This window comes from Dipodomys merriami, unplaced genomic scaffold (genome assembly GCF_024711535.1).
Source record: "Dipodomys merriami isolate MVZ:Mamm:240054 unplaced genomic scaffold, mDipMer1.0.p SCAF_779, whole genome shotgun sequence".
NCBI classification, from domain to species: domain Eukaryota; kingdom Metazoa; phylum Chordata; class Mammalia; order Rodentia; family Heteromyidae; genus Dipodomys; species Dipodomys merriami.
The window spans coordinates 417,222-439,441 of record NW_027206378.1 but is presented as its reverse complement, the minus strand read 5'-3'; the positions used below and the strand labels follow the sequence as shown (position 1 = coordinate 439,441).

Genomic DNA, 22,220 nt, shown 5'->3' with positions numbered 1-22,220 from the left:
AAAAAAAAAGTCCATCCTGAGAGAGCAGGGATTATACTAGCCATGAACTGGTGGATAAGATCACATTTATTTTCTTTCCTTTACTTATGTATTTTTTGTTGGTGGTGGTCTTGGCAATTGAACACTGGTCCTGGGAGCTGTCCCTCTGCTATTCAGCTCAAGGCTAATATTCTATACTTGAGCCACAGTGCCACTTTCAGTTTTCTTGTAGTTAATTGGAAAAAGAGTCTCCGGGACTTTCCTGCCCGGCCTGACTTTGAACCCTATCTGAAGATCTCACCATCATCCAGCTTAGGATCACACTTCTAACAGTGTACACACAGCATATATAATGTGCATGCTCATGTATCTTTATATGAATTCTTAAGTTAAAAATCTAGGCTACAGCTTAGCCTTTACACTCACGAAAATGTTTGTAATTTAAAAGTTGGTACTCCTGGAGAAATAAAACCTAAGAATGTAAAGGTGTCTGGGAAGTTCAGTTTGCATCCAGCCTGGGCAGAACAGTCTTTGAGAAACTATAATTAACCAAACAAATGCTGGATTGGAAGAATGGCTCAAGTATTGGAATACCAGTCATGAACAAGATTGCTGAATAAGATTTTGAGGCTTTTGCATATATACATACAATCATACACATATATACAGAGACACTTATATGTGCACACACAAATACACATATTAAGCAACTCTCAGAATATGTGGAAAAATTTAGAAAACAATAGAAAATATGTCCCGAGTAAGACTAGAATCAAATGATAATTTTTTTAAATTTAATTTTATTTTATTTGAGAACATACTGTACAGAGGGGCTACAATTACATGGGCAGGATAATGCATACATTTCTTACCAAGCATTGCAGCCTCCTCCTTTGTTTACCCTTCACCTCCCTTCCCAGCCTCCCCCCTCCCCCCACCCAATTATACCCCCCTCCCCCCCCACACCGACATTGTAAAGTTGGTTTTGACATGACATTTTGTACTTCTCATTGTTGCAACAGGTCCACCTGAATCCTTAAACGACTTGTTTGTCCCCATCTCCTCCACATGTTATACTGACATCAAATATAGTGAAAGCGGGGGTTACACTGTGGGGGAGGGACATACAAAGCAACAAAGAAATAATCTTATAAATGCGTTAGAAACACATGCATGAAAGGAACGAAAACATTAAAATACATATTTAAGGGTTCATTTTCCTAACATCACATTATCTGACCTTTTCCGCTTGACTCATACCTATACTAGATATTGCAATTTTTAATGTTAGAAAGTCCTCAAGTGAACCTTCTTCAAAAAGTTTAAGGATATTACATAGATAGAGACCAGAGATAGTAATAGAGTCAAGTAATCATTATTAATGTCATCAGGTCCATGGAGGAATGAATCAGAGACTCCTTCAGGTGCATCTGAAAATGTTCATATCCTGTGTCAAATGTTAGAACGTCTTTGAAAACAGTACAAGAACACTCTGAGCAGTATAGTGGATAATATTACTGGAGAAATTCAGAATTGCTAGTCTGTATCTAGATTAAATAAACCAAGAAACGATGGAGGGGCAATGTGATACAAGGCTAGAATTCTAGCACTCAGACTAAGACAGGAGATTAGATAGTGGAATTACACAGTGATACCTTCCCTGGACCAGGTATTATAATTTTGTCTTAATAAAACAAACCAAACAAGAAATGAATACAAAGTTGTAAGTTTGGGCTAATTTTGTCATTATGTTTTGAGAAGTCATGTTTCCTATTGAAATGCAACTCATATATAATCCTCAGTTGTGTTTGAAATGTTCTCTTCATTCATGAACATTCTTAGATGCAAAATGGCTCATGATTCCCATCCAAAATGTGAAAAAGTAAGTGATCATCATTCTGATAGATTCCAAGGAAAGGAAGAAGGATTACAAAAGCTTAAGCTTGGAAAAATAGCAAAGTTAATCTAATGTAGCACTATGTAGATCTTGCTAAATTAGAGTTTAGATTTAAAATAAATGTTTTGGTTTGTTTGTAATTTCATATTCTATCAGATACTACAAAATCCTTTTTAAGTCGAGGGTTTAATCGACAAATTTACAAATGTTTCTTGCATGCTCTTTGCCTAGAATATTCTTTCATGAGAGTTATAATTAGAACTCAGTTAGTAGATAATACCAAAACTTCATGTATAAAATGATAATGTGAATGATAATGTGAATAATGTAGACAGAGTTGGCAAAAAATGGATGATATTAATTTATAATTTAGAAAAAGGGCGATTTTTTGAGGCTTTGGTATAACATGGTATGAAGAGAATAATTGTGTGACACCTTCTTTCTTCTACCTGTATGTAAGACAGGAAGCAATTTCCTTAATTACGTGCCTCTGTATACAGTGAGAAAAATGCTAGGTTTGGGATTTGTTTTATTTTCATTTTTGTTTTATTTGTTTGTCCTAGGGCTTGCATTCGGGGACTGGACACTGTCTCTGAGCCTGTTTATGCTCAAGGCCCATGCCCTACCACTTCAACCTCAGCTCACTTGTGTCTGGCTTTTCCTAAGAACTTTATTGGAGATAAGAAACTAGAGAACCTTCCTGCCTGGGTGGGCCTTTGCCAATGTCTAGTGCATTGGGGTCCCTGGGTAAGGGTAACAAAATCACCAGGACACTGGGGATGCAGAGTGCAAACAGCAATTGCCACTACATGCTGTGCTTTATTGTTAGTGGTATTTAACGACAAGCAAGCATGATCTTTGCCAAAATTTGGTCAGAAGACATTGACACAAAAATTTCAACAAGTACATTTTTACTTGACCTATGAGACAATGTCTTGGTATATTATTATCTAAACTATTTTAGTGCAAGCTCAAACGAGTCAGGAAAATGCTTGACTAGCTGTTCATCTATGATTAAGCAAGAAAAAAAGCTACTTCCTCAGCTCCCAGGAGTCTGTGACATGTGTTTTGAGATAGGAAGAGAGAACATTTTCCCTCTCTAGCCCGGCATGCCAAGAGCTTTCCTAATACTCAAGCTCGGTCTTCAGATAATCCTGAGGCCGGAGCCTGCATCATTCTGCCCCTTCAACATAGACCCTGAGTCTTCACAATTTCCTTCTTTTTTCTTTTGTTTTAAAAGTAAACTTTCCACAGAGTTATCATAGATGTTTGCATTGGTTTCATAAAAATCATATATAACAGTACAAGTGCAAACAAAATAATAACAATCATAATTTCCATACCACTAGCAATATGTGAAATGCTTTGTAGTATTTCTTTCAGATCCAACCATTCCAATTGTTTAATAAGTGCATCAGCAATATTAGAAGCATCATCATTTGTGAATTGTTTACCAAAATTCTCATGTACATTAAATTGTAACTGAGGAATCAATTGAGCAGCAGTAGAATTTCCAGATAAATACTGCTGTATTACATTCTAATCATGTATAGATTTATTATATTTTACATTAGTAATGCAAAAGGTAGTAAAATTCCAATTACATTTTAACAATAACTGTTTTTCCACAACCAATAACTTGTGTCCTAACCATCCCACTGTCTGTTTAAGAATATTAATCTCTGTTTGTAATAGAGCATCAATTTCTACATGGGAGACCCACAATTCATGGGAATCCCGGTGCCATTCTTCCACAAAGTGCTAATTTGTAAGGAAGTGTGTAAGGCAATTCCAGACATGGCAGCAACAGTGGTAGTAGCAATTAAGCTTAAGATCACAGCTACAATGGCTCCAATCATGAGCTTTGTACATTTTAGTAGTTTGGTAAAAAATTCAATAACAACACTATCCAAAGGATTTTAGGACCATTCTCTTCCTAATTAAACAGGGAGCCAAATATGAGTTCTTTGTTGTAATATCATAGTACTATACTGTCATTAAAATTAAGAGAGGAATTAATGCAAGAACACAGGCGACAATTAATTAAAACAACAAATAGTAGGAGAAAATGTAAATTCTCCCACTAAAAGTGCATAAGGCAGAGCTACCCAAGCAGTTGCATCATAAGATTTGTACAAAGTAAAATTATAAGTGGATTCAGAGTTCGCCGTCCCTGAAAATGATCCATTTGATAGCATCATGGGTTTCAGCGCCGCTGCGACCTTCCAAAGATGAGTCTGAACAGCAGTGGGTGCAGCCATGAAAGCCCATAGAGCATCTGCAATGCCTCCATCTCCTCAGGCCATAAATCGAACTCCAGTAAGCGATCCATTAATGGCTTCCGGCATCCTAGTAACATTTGATAAGTCACATCTGGTAATATTCCATTCTGAACATGTGTTAATAAACTGTCCAAAAGGTCCTCAATTAATAAAATTATTGAACATTTTTCCAAATGTTCCTCTACACTCTTGCCACACAAAAGGCTGATATTTTAAATCAATATAAGTAAAATCAGGGCACATAGGTAAGGATAACTCGCCATCAGTGACACTTTCCCAGCTACTATTAATGGCCAAGAAGTTAATTGCTGAAACTGTGTTTTAGAATTGGAAGTGCGTTTCCAAGGTAAAACCCAGTGTTGCCAATTCATTACTAAACATGGAGGAGGCCCCAGACAACAGGCAAGGAATGAGTATAGTAAGTAAAATTTAAAAAGCTACCATCATCCTTATTGCAAAATGTGAAATTATTCCAAGGAGGAGATAAAACAGCAGGAAGAGTATAGACGGTTATATCCCCAAACAACAGGTTCCAATAAAGGAGGGTTAGGAACAAAGGCCCAATAACTTACATTAGCATTAGCATGGACAGAGTTTACAGTAAGCAGGGCACACATGGCCAGGAACAAGTTCTCAGCAGTGACAGGTTTAACATTGAATTGTAACATCTTTTGTCCTTCTCCAGTCAACTTTTGAACCTGCCCCCAGATGGGCAGTGGGGATTTCTTTTTTTTATTTTTTATTTTATTTTATTTGTGAACATACTGTACAGAGGGGTTACAATTACATGTGCAGGATAATGTGTACATTTCTTATCAAGCATTGCAGCCTACTCCTTTGTTTACCCTTCACATCCCTTCCCAGCCTCCCCCCCCCCAGTCCCAATTCTTCTCCCCCCCCTGCCCCGCCCCCTGCACCGACGTTGTAAAGCTCGATTTGGACATGACAACTTGTACTTCTCATTGTTGCAACAGGTCCACCTGTATCCTTAAACGACTTGTTTTTCCCCATCTCCTCCACAAGTCATAGTGAAATCAAATATAGTGAAAGCAGGGGTTATACTGTGGGGGAGGGACATACATAGCAACAAAGAATTAATCTTATAAATGCGTTAGAAACACATGTTTGAAAGAAAAAAAGCATTAAAGTACATATCTAAGGGTTCTTTTTCCACAACTGGTGGCCGATTCCTTGAAGGATACAGGGCTGTCCTCACAGGACCGCATCTGTATCCATCAGGCAGGAAGCTAGTATTGTTTGCCATCCTGTGTAGACACAAAACCCTATCCTCGCCCCTTATGTCATAATGTTCCTAGTTGCCATTCTGCATCCAATGCAATCTTAATCCATACAGAAGCATTTAAATGAGGTTTTTCTTATATTTGTTCAAAATAGCGCTCAGCTCTAGTTAAAATATCTCCTTGTGGTAAGTTTAAAATTTTAAGAACATAAAGAGTTTGATATAAAATTATTTTAGGATTTTGCATGGATATCCACAAAATATCCATACCCTCATCCAACCTTTTCCTCCTTTTTAATTTTTTAATTTGTTGTTTCAGTATGCCATGAACTCGTTCAATAATGGCTTGTCCTTGGGAGTTGTAATATGTACCACATATATAATATGTAATATGTACATACATAATATGTAATATGTACCACATCATAAAGTTCACAAAATCTTTTAAATCTGATACTTTTATAGGCTGGTCCATTATCAGTCTTTATTTTGGCAGGCACTCCCATAATGGCAAAAGCTTCCAATAAGTGTTCTATTTCGTGGTTAACAGTTTCTCCCATAAGGGCAGAAGCCCAAACAAATTTGGTATACATATCTATTGTAACATGTACAAAGGAAAAACGACCAAAGGCTTATACATGGATTATATCCATTTGCCAGAGCTGATTAGGTTGTAATCCACGAGGATTTACTCCAGCAGGTACAACTCTCAAATGCATTGGTCTGCAGATAGAACACCTTTTTATAACTTGTTTAGCTTGAGAATAAGGTATTTTATAATGTATATGTAAATGGCTAGCATTTGTATGAAAATGAGCATGATCCTGTTTAGCAGAAGCAAAACTAATTTATATACCTTATTATTGCCATATACAAGGTAGCAGGTAACGAAGAGTGAGCTCTAATATGAGTTACAAACACTTTGGCATTACGTTGTTGCAGTAAAGATTGTAATTGTTTAAATAGTTGGTTTAGCTGGGGTTTAGATGAATGTGTAACTCCAGTTATATTAGTCACAACTCCTACAGCATAGGCAGAATCAGTAACAATATTAACATCTCCCACAAAACCTCGTAACATCTTAATAATAGCAAAAAGTTCATTTTGTTGAACTGAGGCTTAAGAAGTTGTTTGTACCCAATATTTATTTGTTGTCCAGTAGCACTTTTTGTTTTGGAGCCATCTGTAAAAACGGTAAGAGCAGTGGAAATAGGGGCCTTGGTAATTATATTATTAATGACAAGTTTTTGTTTATGCAAGCAATCCCACAATCTACCTTTGGGAAAATGATAGGAAAATTGCCCAGTACAATTTACTAATGCTATTTGTAGCGTTTCAGAGAGGTTTAACAAATATTTTAGTTGGAATTTTGGCAAAGGAAAGATAATTTCAAATAAATCATACCCTGATAGGGTAAATACCCGTTGCCTGACCTGTTGAATAATAATTGCCAACTGTTGTTCATAAGGCATAATATTGTTTGTAAATCTATGATGTGTATAAATCCATTCTAATGGCATCTCATTTTGTCATATAATTCTTGTTGGGTATTTCCATGTGTCTAAAATACATACATTTATGAGTTGATTGAGCGTTACTCGATGTAAAAACATTTTTTTAATTCTCTGTTCTACAAATTGTACTTCTCTTTCAGCTTCCTTAGTTAAAGTTCTTTTGCTATGTAAATCAGGCTCCAATTGTAACAATGAAAGCAAATTATGTAATTGGTAAGTAGGAATTCCTAAGACAAATGATATTTCCTAGGAACATGAAAATCATTTAACGTATGTAATTGATCACGTCGTAAAGATATTTTTTGAGGTGTCACTGTTTTTCTACAAACAACATATCGTGATGGAGACATAGAATTCCATTGTGTATATATACCACATTTTCTTGATCCATTCATCTACTGAAGGGCATCTGGGTTGGTACCAGATCTTAGCTATGGTAAATAATGCTGCAATAAACATAGTTGTGCTGGTAGCTTTAATGTGGTCTTATTTGTAAACATTTGGGTAAATGTCCAAAAGTGGGATTGCTGAGTCATAGGGGAGCTCGATGTGGAGTCTTTTGAGGAAACTCCATATTACTTTCAAAAGTGGATGAACAAGTTTACACTCCCACCAACAATGAAGTAAGGCTCCCTTCTGTCCACATCCCCTCCAGCATCTGTGGTTATTAGAGTACTTGATTTTAGCCATTCTAACTGGGGTGAGGTGGTATCTCAATGTTGTTTGGATTTGCATTTCTTTTATGGCTAGGGAGGTTGAGCATTTCTTCATGTGTCTATTGGCCATCCTTCTTTCTTCTTCAGAGAAGTTTCTCTTTAAGTAATTAGCCCACTTATTTATTGGGCAGTTGTTTCTCTGAGGATTTGTTGTTGGGGGATTTAATTTTTTGAGTTCCAAGTATATTTTAAATATGAGACCCTTGTCCATTGTATGGCTAGTGAAGATCTTCTCCCAACCCGTGGGCTTTCTATTGATCTTGATAGCTATGTCCTTTGCCATGCAGAAGCTCTGCAACTTCATGCAATCCCATTTGTCCAACCATTCTTTGAATATTTTCTGTTTCCGTGTCTCTATTAAGAAAAATTCGGCCTGCGCCAAGGAGACCTAGGGTTTCTCCTATTCCATCCTGTAATGTTTTCAGAATGTGTGCTTTGACTCCGAGGTCTTTGATCCATTTGGAGTTGATTCTTTTGCAGGGTGATATATAAGGATGTAGCTTTAGTTTTCTACATATAGTAAACCAATTTTTCCAGCACCATTTACTGAAGAGGCTGTCTTTCTTCCATTTTATTTTTTTAGCTCACTTATCAAAGTTTAGATGGCTGTATGTCTCTAGGTTCATTTCTGGGTTGTCAATTCTATTCCATTGGTCCTGAGGTCTGTTCTTGTGCCAGTACCAAGCTGTTTTGATTTCTATGGCTTTATAGTAGAGTTTGAAATTTGGTATTGATATTCCTCCAGCAGTGTTCTTTCTGTTGAGGAGCGTTTTTGCTATTCTGGGTCTTTCATTGTTCCATATGAATTTTTGGATTTCCTCTTCTATTTCCTTGAAGAATGACGTTGGAATTTTGATAGGTATCACATTGAATTTGTAGATAGCCTTGGGAAGTATTGTCATTTTCAGGATGTTAATCTTTCCAGTCCAGGAGCATGGAGGATGACATTGCCCCCATTTGTTAGGAAATGGAAAGACTTGGAAAAAAATTATATTCAGTGAAGTAAGCCAAGCCCAAAGAAACATACGTCCCATGATTTCCCTTATTTGCAATATCTAGTATATGTATGAGTCAAGCAGAAAAGGTCAGACAAGGTGATGTTAGATGAATGAATTCTAAGATATGTATTTAAATGTTTTTTTTTATTTCCTGCTTTTGTTTCTAACGTATTTATAAGATTATTTCTTTGTTGCTTTGTATGTCACTCCCCCACTGTATAACCCCTGCTTTCACTGTATTTGATGTCGGTATAATTTGTGGAATGGAAGGGGAAAAACAAGTCATTTAAATAAGGATACATTTGGAACTGTTGCAACAATGAGAAGTATAAGTTGTCAAGTCGAAAACGAACTTTACATCTTGGGCGGGGATTTGGTGGGGTGGAGGGAAGATGGGAAGGGATGGGAATGGTTAACTAAGGAGGAGGCTACAATGCTTGATAAGAAATGTACTCACTCTCTTGCCCATGTAATTGTAACCCCTCTGTACCGTATTTTCACAATAAAAAAAAAAAACAAAAAAAATCCTAAATATTTTACCTCCATATCTTTTTGTATTTTTTCAGGTGCTATTATTAATACAAAATCTTTAAATATAGAGGGTAAACACTGTAACACCATTTCTAATTCTGTCACATTTGGTCCTGCAAATAAAATATCATCCATATAATGAAAAATATAAATGTGAGGCCATTTTTGTTTAACAGGTTTTAAGGCCTTATCAACATATATCTGACACATAGTTGGAGAATTCATCATTCCTTGGGGCAACACCTTCCATTGGAAGTGCTGATGAGGGGTTTGATGATTTATTTGTCATAAAGAAAAGGCAAATCTTTTATAATCTTTTACATGTACAGGAATGGTAAAAAAGCAATGTTGTAAATCTATTACTACTATTGGCCAACTTTTACGAAGCATGGCAGGCGACAGTATACCAGGTTGAAAAAACCTCGTAGGGTACATGGATGCTTTCCCTCCTTGTAAATCAGTCCGCAATCTTCATTTCCCTGACTTTTTTTTAATAACAAATATTGTAAAATTCCATGGTGACATACAAGGCTCAATATGTCCTTTGGTTAACTGTTCTTCAACTAATTGATGAGTTGCTTCTAATTTTTCTTTAGATAAAGGACATTGCTGAATCCAAAGAAGTTCCTCAGATTTCCATAATATCTCAATGGGCTCCATCTAAAAATGTTAAAATTGAATATGAGCTCCCCATTGTTCCAGTACATCTCTACCAATTATGTTAACTGGAACTTCCATAATATAAGGTTTAAGGACAGCTGTCTGTCCGTCTTCTGATGTTATAGTACCATACGACACTGAGAGCTAGAAAAGAGCAGCGAGAGAGCGCCTCTGGGCCTGGGCTAGGCCTTTATCTAGGGTATGGGCAGAGAAAGTTGTGGCCACATCAAATTCAGATGTGACCTCAGTGGATGCAGATGTGACCTCTTTCAGGTGTCCCAGTTGCCTATGTAACGCAGGTACTGGGTGGAGACTTTGCTGCAAGTAGGGTGGAGTCTTTCGCCATCCTGGAGCAGACCTTACATTCCAGGCTTTTAATAATCATAAAATAGGGTGTGGATTATTTCTGGCTACTTCCTGCTGACAAGAGGAGGTCGACAATAGGGGTAAAAGGCTGGAATTTGGTCCCCTCCCAGAGAAGGCAGTGAGCAGCAGTGGTCCCTTGGTGGCGTGAGTCCTTAGATGAAGTCTGGAGAAGTCTCATGAGCATTGAGGGGCTGGAAAAAAATACTAGAGAGCAAATAAATGGCAAGAGGAAGGACTTGGGGCTGAGAATGTTGTAGAAATGTCCCTAGCTACTTCTGATATCTGGTGACTAGGTAGAGAAGTCAGGTGACAAAGGCAAGAATATAAATTCCTGTTCAGTTAATACATAGACAGGTATAGACATTGGATGGGCAGGCTTCTTACTTCCACTGACCTCCTGGCTCTGGTTAATTTTGAAAGGGCAGGCACAAAGTAGCTGATGTGTCATTTCCTCTTACTCCTCTCCATGTTCCCTTGTTCCCCAGACTGGCTGTGTCTAACTGCTCATTGCTGTGATGGCTTGTCCCAGTTGGTATTCAAGGAGGTTTGAACTCAAGGGCTGGGCATGGTCCATCAGCACTTCTTCTCAAGGCTAGTACTCTACCACTTGGAGTTACAATAGCACTTCCAGTGTTTGGCTGCTTAGAGATAAGAGTCTTGAGCCATGCTTGCAGCCGGGCTCTTTGCAGGTTAGTTGGGAGATGGAGTCTTAGGGATTTTTCAGCCCGGGCTGTCTTTAAACTGCAATCTTTGCCACAAAAGCCCTTTATTATTTCCAATTAAAGCAACAAGGAGATCCAGTAGAATAAGTACAGCTTACCTGGTTCTTATCAAGAATTGACAGACAAATATTCTGAAATGACAAAACTCATTAGATGTGATGAGAATTTCAGCACACATATGCCTAGTATTTTAGAACCATGTAGTCAGTAGAATACACAACACAAAACAAAAATGCTTATCAAGAATTGCCAACAAATATTCTGAAATGACAAAACTCATTAGATGTGATGAGAATTTTAGCACAGATATGCCCAGTAGTTTAAAACCATATAGTCAGTAGAATATACAACACAAAACAAAAAAGGCAAAACTCAAAACCTAAAATTTTGAAAACAATGTTTAGACATCTTTGCTAACAAAGCACATCACATGGTTGGGCCTCATTTACCAGGGCCTGTGAAAAAAGCAAATTGCTAGCAAGGCATCTTAGAATAGCTGAATGGAGTAGTAAGTTTGGTGGAAGGTTAAGGGCCAGATGGGGCCAAAACCTTAAGCCACCATGTGGCCAAGATGGCAAACTCAAGATGGCGAATTTCTGAAAAAAACAAAATGCAAAGATACCCTGAACAAATAGACCAAGACTACAATTGGCTAGCCTTTGAGAGAGAAACTAGAGGGGGTCCATGGGACCCAGCCTGCATCTCACTCTTCAGGGCACAAGCCAAAATGTAGAAAAAAGAAAGGGAGAGATAGGGAAATTTGGACATGAATGGCAGAGAGAGAGAGCAAAGAGAGCCTGAAAATAAACAGAATTCTGACCATTTACCATTGCAGTAGCCAAAACTGTCTACATCTGAGAATGGCATAAAAATGAGGCGCTCTAGCTTTCCAGGGAGTGCAGGAGACATTTCAATGGGGTTTCACGGTTCAGGCGTGATTCCCAGCACCCCATTAAATGAGTAGGAGAGTCAGTCTGGTGAGTGAAGGAGAGCTGACGAGGCAAAGCGTCCCGAATCCCCCCAGAGCCCTCTAGAGAGAGCAACAGAGAACCATAGAGTAGCTTCACTTACCAGAGTAGAGAAGTGGTGTGGACGTGGATGTGAAGGCCAGCAATGGTATCAATGCACTGTGTCTTCAGCAGACAGATGGGTTGGCAAAAAGCCATCAGAACTGTGGGTATTCCTCAGAGCAAAAAGGGAAAAGCAAACAGAAAAAGTAAAAAGAGGGAAAAAAAAACAGAGAAATCCCAGCTATCCTGACTTTAAGCCCTTTATCCGAGTCATGCCACCTTTTATGTTAGGTTTTTAATAAAAGGTAGCTGAGTAAGAACAGCACCACCCACGTGGTATTCAGGTAAGGGGTAGATTTATACAGTAGACCTGCTGGGACCAGGCAAGTTTGGCACTCCACGTGGTTCGGGAAGGCCTAGGAAAGAGAGAGCGGGGAAAGAGAGAGGAAAGAAAGAGAGGAAAGAAAGAGAAGAGAGAGAGCTAGAAAAGAGCATTGAGAGCTAGAAAAGAACACTGGGAAAGCAGAGAGAGAACAGAGAGGAAGAAAAGAACAGTGAGAACAGAGAGAGAGAGAGCAGAGAGCTAGAAAAAACAGTGAGAGAGCTAAAAAAGAGCAGTGGGAGAGTGCCTCTGGGCCTGGGCTAGGCCTTATGTAGGGTATGGGCAGAGGAGGTGTGGCCACATCAAATTCAGATGTGACCTCAGTGGATGCAGATGTGACCTCTTGCAGATGTCCCAGTTGCCTAGGTAATGCAGGTACTGGGTGGGGACTTTGCTGCAAGGAGGGTGGCGTTAGCCCGCCATCCTGGAGCTGACCTTACAAGGACCATACACCATCACTACCTTCTTCAGTTTACCAATATCATCAACAGCAGCACCTTCATATCTGACTGGTTGAGATATACCATTCATAGGGGGTGGTCGAATTACAGGATAAGGAAAAAATAGGCATTTCATCATCAGACTCACGGTCTGAGCCCTCTGTTTTGTGAGGGAATGATGCTGTAAAAATTGCATCGGCCAGTGAAGGAGAAGGCTGCTTTACTTTCACATTTTCAGGTTCTCCTTTCACTCTGCTAATTTCCAACTCCATATGTTGTAATTTTGATAAAATCAATTCCATTTGCTCAGACATTTTATTTACACTTTCAGTTTGTTCCTTTTCAGCCTTTTTTACCTCTTGTTTTTTCTCTGTTAATTGCAATGCATCCTTATCTATTGTGTCCTTAACCTCAGATTCCAATTGTAAACCTACAATAGAAGGGGTGGCCTCTTTCTTTAAGTCTGCTATTAATCTTTCCTTATTCAAAGCTTCAAAAAGGGTATGTAAAATAGCCCAAGTGGACCAAAATCTAATAGGAATCTTTTCCCCTTCTTGAACAGCTCTTTCTACATTATTCTTTACTCGTTTCCAATTATCAACATCTAATGTTCCTTCATCGGGGAACCAAGGACTCCATTCCCTAACTACATTAATACACATTTCTATGTCAGAAGAAGAAATATTTAGACCATAAGCACCAAGTAAATGTTTAAGCATATGTAAGTACGGAGTAGATTTAACTTTTCCCATCACCCTGTAATTAAAGGTACTTACCTGAATATCCCTTCCTGAATTCAACAATGAAGGGTCCCTGTTTGGGTGCCAGTTGTATCATCTAGTGCCTTGGGGTCCCTGGGTAAGGGTAAAGAAATCACCAGGACACAGGGGATGCAGAGTGCATGAAACAATTGCCACTGCATGGTATGATTTATTGTTAGTGGGTATTTAAAGACAGGCAAGCATGATCGTGGCCAAGATTTGGTCAGAAGACATTGACACAAAAATTTCAACAGATACATTTTTACTTGACCTATGAGACAATGCCTTGGAATATTATTATTTTTTGGGGGTCCAATCGTGGGGCCTTAACTCTGGCCCTGGGCGCTTTCCCTCAGCTCTTCAGCTCAAGGCTAGAGCTCTACCACTTGAGCGACATCACCACGTCCGGCTTTTTTCTTTTTGCTTATGTGGTGCTGAGGAATCGAACTCAGGGCCTCATGCATACAAGGCAAGCGCTCTACCAGTGAGCCACCTTCCCAGCCCTGTCTTGGTATATTATTATCTAAACTATTTTAGAGCAAGCTCAAACCACTTGTCCAATCTCAGGAAAATGCTTGACCAGCTGTTCAACTATGCTTAAGCAAGCAGAAGAGCTACTTCCTCAGCTCCCAGGAGTCTGTGACATGTGTTTTGAGATAGGGAGAGAGAACATTTTCCCTCTCTAGCCCGGCATACCAAGAACTTTCCTATTACTAAAACACAGTCCTCAGATAATCCTGAGGCCGGAGCCTGCATCATTCTGCCCCTTCAACCTAGACCCTGAGTCTTCACAGGCTTTTAACTGTAATCTTACAATCTTAGCCTCCTGATTATCTATGATATTTAAAAAGTATAAATATAAATAATATTTCCAAGAATACCAGTGGAGGAAAAATGATGCAACCCAGTTTATAGTGGTGTTCTTTCCAGAACACGGAGGGCATCACATTAGCAGAGGTGCAGTGTATTTTCACAATGGAGATAAGCTATTCTTGATGTGAATTAAGGGAATTTTGAGGTGCACCCTACAAGTTGGAAACTGGTGGTCTAGGATGACTTTATGGCATAAATCTTGTGATTGATGGTCAAGAAATAATAGCTTAATCTGACAAACAACTGCTTACTCTTGAAGAATTAATTATAACATGCTTCATAGTTTTATCCTTTATCAGAATGTGGCTCTTTCTCTGTTCACTTCTCAGTCTGTAACACCCCATTGGAAAATGCACCTATTGCAGAATTACATAACATGCAAACAGGTATATTTTAAATCTCTCAGGAATGGAATGTTCAGAATTTGAAAATGAGTAGTTATTAGTCATAGGAATTTTGAAGAACACATACATTCTGTCCTCTTAACAACTTATTAACTTTTAAAAGTTATGGGTTTCCATAGAATTAAACTGTTTTCTGTTTTAGTATAAGAAAGTACTAAATTTATTCTATTTTCAAAATATTGGCAAGTATATTGTGAAAAAATTTTCTAGTTGGATATCATTCAAGTTGATGACCCTCTGATAAAGAAGAGGTAATTAATTCAAATTAGATGCTAAATAATACTGATTTTTAAAAAGTTACTACATAAAGAATAATATTTACTATACCAAAACAGTGAAATTTTATTTCATCAGCTTATTTTTTAAATTTAATTTTAATGTGAAAGTGATGTGCACTGGGGTTACAGCCATTGGAAGGTACTGAATACATAACTTTTCAAACTTGTTATACCCTCTCTCATTTTTCTCACAGTTTTTCCTTCATCACAATACCCCTCAGACGTTGTAATGTACATTTCCAACTTATTGTCTTGTGAGAATTGCTATTGCATTGGTTTGCTCTTTGTCCTTTGCCTCACCATTTGTTTTGTTCCTGTTCCCTTAACTAATTAAGGTAAATGTATACAAAATACACAGGGTACCAAAATCAAACACAGCAGAGGATAAACCTTAGGGGAAAATCTCAAAGAAAATAGAAATCACATAGTTCATCAAAATCAACAACTGCAAATAAGTATTTCTTTTTCCATATCTTGGAGTTCATTTTGCTCAGCATCAGCTTATATGGTCATATATATGCATACAAAGGCACTGGAAAATAGTAGTTTCATGGATACTATATCATGAAAACAACATGTTAACTCTTTTTGTTGGTAAGGGCGGGATTATAATTGGTGAATTCACGATTCTGATAAAGGAATTTCAAAAGAGCTTTAAAATTTATGACAGGTAAATTTTAATTGTTCAAACTTTTTAACAACTTAGCCTATTAAGAACATTTAAAATTGTCTGGGAAAATAGGCTTTCATGCAAAGAAATCCGTGTAGACTTAGTTGAGAGGGAGCAATGTGGGTGAATATGGCTCATTTTCACAGTAAACAAACAAGCCTCACAAACCCTGCTGTAAATCCTGTAGGTTCTCTTGAGAATTGTCCTTACCCAGGAAATATACTCTCACTGTGTGAAACAAGGGTGCAATGGAATTTAAATTCAAAGTTCTTTTAAAAAAAGACATCAAAATTTGTGAATTGACATTTAATTACTAAACAGTAATTCTCTGAAAAAGAAGGGAAGATGTAATTCAAAATCACTTACTTTAATAAAAGTATGAGAAAAGAGTAGTGAAGGTAGTGAAGAAAGGTGAGAGAACCCATACAGGACTGTTTTCTCTCCAGTGGTGTAATGGGATCTTGACCTTGTTTCTTCCATTCTATCCTCACAAGCTATAAAGTGTAGCTCAGGACTGGAGTAACCAGTTCAGATAAAGAATACTCAAAGAGTGGGGGCTGGGAAAGTGGCTCAGTGGTAGAGCACTTGCCTTGCATGCCTGAGGCCCTGGGTTCGATTCCTTAGCATCACATAAGCAAAAAGAAAAAAGCCGGAAGTGGAGCTGTGGCTCAAGTGGTAGATCGCTAGCCTTGAGCTGAAGAGCTGAGGGACAGCGTCCAGGCCCAGAGTTCAGGCCCCACGACCGGACCCCCCCCCCAAAAAAAGAGAATACTCACAGAAGAAAATATTTGCAGTCGATGTAGGTGATTTATAACCTTTGACAATCTATTCAAATCTGTTCAAGATTCTCCCCTACCCCAAACTGCCCTCTTTGGACAGCTTTGTTTGTTTTCCCATGACTGCCCTTCATTAACTGCTTAAAATTTTGTGAGCTCATATACATACTCTCTAAGCATTGCTGTTTGGTTGTGATTTTTGTGTGTTTTTGTTTGTAGTTGTGTTTTTAACTGAATTTCAAAAGGTTGTGCATTTGTGTTACAATTAAATATGTCCACCTAATTGTCCAATGCTCCTGGATCAGAGTCACTCCTTCTATCATTCTCAACCAACCCTTTCTCCAAGATTTATTGCAGATTTAGGACTTCCTTTATTACATGTGTACATTGAGTATTCTAGCTGTACTTGCCCCTTGTTCCATTTTTCATTCATTTTATGTCTTTACTATTATTCCTTTCTGGTTTCAACTTCCTGATAGTCGTTCTGTTAAACTGTCTGTTAATACATTCCAAGGAGTTTCAATCCCACATATACTTGAAATGATGTCAGCTTATATTTCCATAATTCATTCATCTGCAATAACAACTTGCAAGACTGGAGACGTGAAGCACCAAGACATGATTTTATTCTCATCGTTTTGGAAGATTAATCTTTAGTCAACAAGAAAGTTTAAACATCACTTAGAATTTATAGCTAACTACCAGTTTTTATAAATGGCTTTGTACAATGGTGTGTGATTATTTTATTTTACATGGGATGATATTTTCTACTACCTATAAATTTTGGAAAAAGAAGAAAACTAAAATTTACTACTGTAGATGAATATGATAGCAATAGAAGACAGATTTTATGTTTGTCACATCTCTGATCAGTACTCATATTCAAGACTTAAAGTCATATTTCTTACTATGTTAGACAGATAGGGAAAATATATGATAAGGCAACACATGATAAGGCAACTATTAGTGACTTTTTAAAATGTACCTTCTTATATGATGAAATTTACTTTATTAGCTAATATTTGGGTTTGAATTATGGGAGGCTGATGTATTTAACACATTTCTGGAAGGCACCTACTGAACAACGCAAATGGTGCGAGATACTATTTCTACACTTTATTGAATGGTTGAACTTATTTGGCATTAGTGCTGGGTAAACAAATCAACTCTATTGTAACTTGATTCCTACACTTGAAAAACTTAATGTCACTATCATCTACTTGTCAAGTGTTATTTTGGTGAATATGATTATAAAAAGTTTATTTGAAAAGGAATATACTTTCAAGAGATTAAATGTATGTTATCATTGGTTTGAGAATGACAACATTTTTAGACTACAGAACCAAGTTTTACTGAAGTACCAGTGTTTTGAAGTACTAAGGGTCTTCTCAATTAATGGTTTTCGAAATTATATTTGAACTCCAAGTCAAGATTTCCTAGCCTTGGTAGAACAATTATGGATCTAACATTCAGGAATTATTTTTCGGCCTACTTATGCTGGACTGAAATCTTCCATTCATCATTAGGAGAGGGGTATTAAAAATAATCTTGTGACATTTGTGATTTTGTTTACTCATATGGGCTGGTCATCTGTAAATTGAAAGTTTGAACTACAGTACTTTCTGTCATATTTTGTGATCTCATCTTTCATTTTGAGTTGCCTTACATTTCACAATTGCTTACTGCTAATTCCTGCAAGGAATTGGGGCACTGAAATATTATAGGAAATGAGAATATGAGATGGGTCTTCAATTACTTTCTCTTAAAATGTTGCATGGGCCAAGGTGAGAAGTCTTGCCCATGTTATCTGATGATGCAGGTAACTGGGACCTGATATCCTCATACCCATGGGTACTGCAGAAGAATAATAGCTTTTAGGCATCATATCAGCAAAAATTTGGGTATAATCAGTAAGAACGCTTCAGAAATATGGAAAAAAACACTTTGGGACTAGCGAGTTAACACAAGAAACACATCAGCAGTGTAAAATCTCTTCTAGATTAGAGGAAAACAATACTGCTTTTTTTTTACTATGTGAATTCAGAAGACCAAGAACACTTAGAAGGTAATACAAGTTTATACCGAAGACATTGCATTGATACTTTTTATATTCTAATATATATTCTAAACCTAATTATTTATGTTCCAATCTATTTATGGGAATAATTTTAAATTTATTTGTCAAATTATCAATGAATTCTAGTAAGATTCACTGTGTGAAATTTAAGATCAGCACATATAAATATAAAATATATATGTATATATAATAGAAGAAATTGTTATGCAATGTTCCGTTGTGATTAGGGCATCAAAGGCAACTGTGTTTTAAAGTATTATTCCATTATCTCTACCTCAGTTTTTGGTAGAGTTAGACATAAAACTTTACCATTTGTAAATTTACAGCCTGGAGGCAAGAGGAAACTCTTTGATTAAAACATTACCAATTTAAGGCCTAATATCGAGGAAAAACATATGGACTTTTTCAGGAGTTATGGAAATATTTGGTGATAGAAAGTCAGTAGTGCAAGTTCCTGCCTGGTTGGATGGTAGACAGGCCAGGATATTAAGTAAACATGAATATGAACATTTTTTTTACCTTCTTGGCTTTAGCTAGTTTTGAAATGATAGGAATAATAAACAATTATATTTTGATAAAATACCTTCTATTCTGAAGAATTAAGTCTGAAGTGTTCATATCTCTATGAACCCTTGTAACTAAGATTAGTTTTGTTCCAGTAAGACAATCTATGCTGTCAGGTAAGATATTCTGGTTGGTCTGTTCCTACATGGAAGAAGGGTAAAGGGACAGAAAGACATTTGTACCACTGAGACCTCATTTAGAAAATTTTAAGCTGCAGAAGTTTAGAAGTAGCTCTTAAGCAAGGCTTACTTTGAATCCATTAGCTCCACAAAGCTAACTCAGTTGATAAATAAGTACTTGAAAAGCCATTACCTTTGAACTTAGCTATAAAGGCTTCAAAATATGATCAAATTTAAAATGAAAACGTCAAAATAGTCATTGACAAAAAATTGCAAATATGAGCAATCGACCAAACAATATATAAGTTTTTTCCACTATACAAAGAAATTTAGAGAAATAAGATCAATAGCATTTTTAGTAACAATAAAGGTTCCTTGTTACAAATAGGCAACCAAGGATATATGCGTGTATAAAGATTACATCGTTAACTACTTAAATTTAGAGGATACTCCATGCTTCAGCAGCAGGTCTACACAAATTACAATACAGAGATTAACATGGCACTTGCACAAGGATGGCATGAAAATTTGTGAATTATTCCATATTTTTCATTCTTCAAATGCAATGAAAAACAGTTATTAAAAAGTTGATTAGAAAAATACAAGTGTAACAAAACCTGTAATTCATAGAATTAAAGGTTAGTTTGACATCAGTGTATTAAACTTTCACCTTCGAAAGGCCCTTACATAGCATAACCTTTAAAATACTTGAAATTAGATAACATTATCTTTTTATCCCAAAGAAATAAAATAATATAAAGGCTTAGGAAAAAGGAATCTTAAACTTTTCCTATATGGAATGTAATCTGAAAGGACACATTTATTAATGAACCTATATATTATAAAACAATGTAGACTTCAAAATATTATATCTAGAAGACAATGAAATAGATTATGGACTTTATACAAACATAGATACTTTTTTCAGACAATCACCAAGAATATCTTTAATTTCTATACTATTCTTTTCAACAGATAAGATAAAATTAAAAAAATCACAAACTCTGCAGAAATCATTATAGATGCATACAAACAACTCTTGAATACATTTTGACATCAAAGTCAGGCAATTCACGTGGAAGAATAACATGGAATCCATAAATTTTTAAATTAAGATCTTGCTGTTATTTTGTATTATGAAAATATTTTGTAGGGACAGAAAGGATGGACTGGCACTTTTGAAATTTAAGAAACTTAACCAAACCATTACTACATAGGAGAACAATTTGTACAGCCATCCACAACTTCAAAGAGTTAGTGATACATACTTATGCTTTTGGCAATATCAAATGCAGTTTCTTCCAAGTTGTTCTTCAGTCCGGTTTGAAATCATGTTTAAACAGAAGGAGATACAGCGTATCTTTGCTATTTCTATCCCAAGAAACAATATTTAAGGAGGTCAAGAGGCCTTTAGTTTAGGGATTGGTATCTGCATCATGATGAAGTAAGAAAGAATCCATTCTGGTATTATTCCACATATACGCACTGTGCAGGGGTGCCAAGCCATTCAGAATTCTTGCATGAATATCTGCCTTGAGCTACCAACTCATGGACAATGTCAAAATGTCCACTCTAGGATTCCCGATGAAGAGGGGTATACTTACCTCATTTCTAGTATACATATGAGTGGCCTTTTTGGAAAGTAGTCTCGGCAGTATAGTAAGCCGATTAATTTCAGCATCTCAAAGAAGAAATTTGCATGGATTCTTCTCCATTATTTTCTTGCAATTGATACCTTCCTCACGTTTTGATCTTGTTCCTTGTCTTCATCAGAATTGCCTAACCAGAGACTTTGAGTACCAGTGGGAATGAGGTGTCCATGTATTTCCCCAATAGTTCACGTAGGTTGAAATGGTCAGAAAAATCCGGTGAATTTTCTGCATGTTTTTTCACCATGATTTATTTTCTCTTTTTCCATTTTTACTATTTTAAATTGTGGTAACTGAGGAGTACTGAATTGATAGAGAGCAGAGGAAAGATTTTCCTCCGTATTAAAATGCACAGACTGAAAATGAGGGACAGTGGTGTCTTCATATGCAGCTTATTCTAAGAAGGAGAAAATAGGAAACAAAGCCTACTATGTAAATGATTTGGGAAATACAAAGATATAGTGTAAGAGAAATTACTATTCAATATATGAGCTTTAAGAGCTTTCTAATAGATCCATTATTTATTGGTAACCAACATTAGAGAAAAATGTATAATGCAGTAGTAAAATAGAAGTCCTTTGTATGACTACCTAAATTCTTGTTTTTTTTTAAACACTTGTTTCCATCTAAAAAAATTAGGCCTGGGCTGGGAAGGTGGCTCAGTGGTAGAGCGCTTGCCTTGCATGCCAGAGGCCCTGGGTTCGATTCCTCAGCACCACATAAGCAAAAAGAAAAAAGCCGGAAGTGGCCCTGTGGCTCAAGTGGTAGAGCGCTAGCCTTGAGCTGAAGAGCTGAGGGACAATGCTCAGTCCAGAGTTCAGGCCCCACGACCAGACCCAAAAAAAAAAAAAGTAGGCCTATCTATTTTCTTCAGGTGATTTTGATGATTAAAGATGCTTAATGAGAAGTCAAAATGCATTAGTAGTCCTTTGATATCAATTAAATTTCATTGTTTCTTCTTGGAGAATATAATGATCAAAGCAATAGTTCAGAATCAGCAAGCAATAGTTCAGCATCATGCTTCCAGTGCAAATGGATCTCCAGTAAGTAATCCTCTGTACCATTTTCCACAAAGTTTTGTCACCGATAAAATCTGCCTGCCTTCTCTAGCTGCTTTCCCAGCCTGGACCTTTTCTTTCATTGTGCAGGAAAAGTGTGATTCAATTGATTTCAGTCAGATCTGTTCCAAGAATTATCAAGGATTTAGATTCTTTTTTTTAAAAAATTAGTTGTGGGGCCTGAACTCTGGGTTTGGGCACCGTCCTTGAGCTCTTCAAATCAAGGCAAGTGCTCTACCACTTGAGCCACAGAA

General features: G+C 37.0%; 1 pseudogene; it reads left to right on the top strand.

Moving 5' to 3' along the window:
• The first annotated feature begins 19,712 nt into the window (after window positions 1-19,712).
• LOC138818553 (U6 spliceosomal RNA) lies at window positions 19,713-19,809 on the top strand (annotated as a pseudogene).
• The last annotated feature ends 2,411 nt before the right edge of the window (window positions 19,810-22,220 follow it).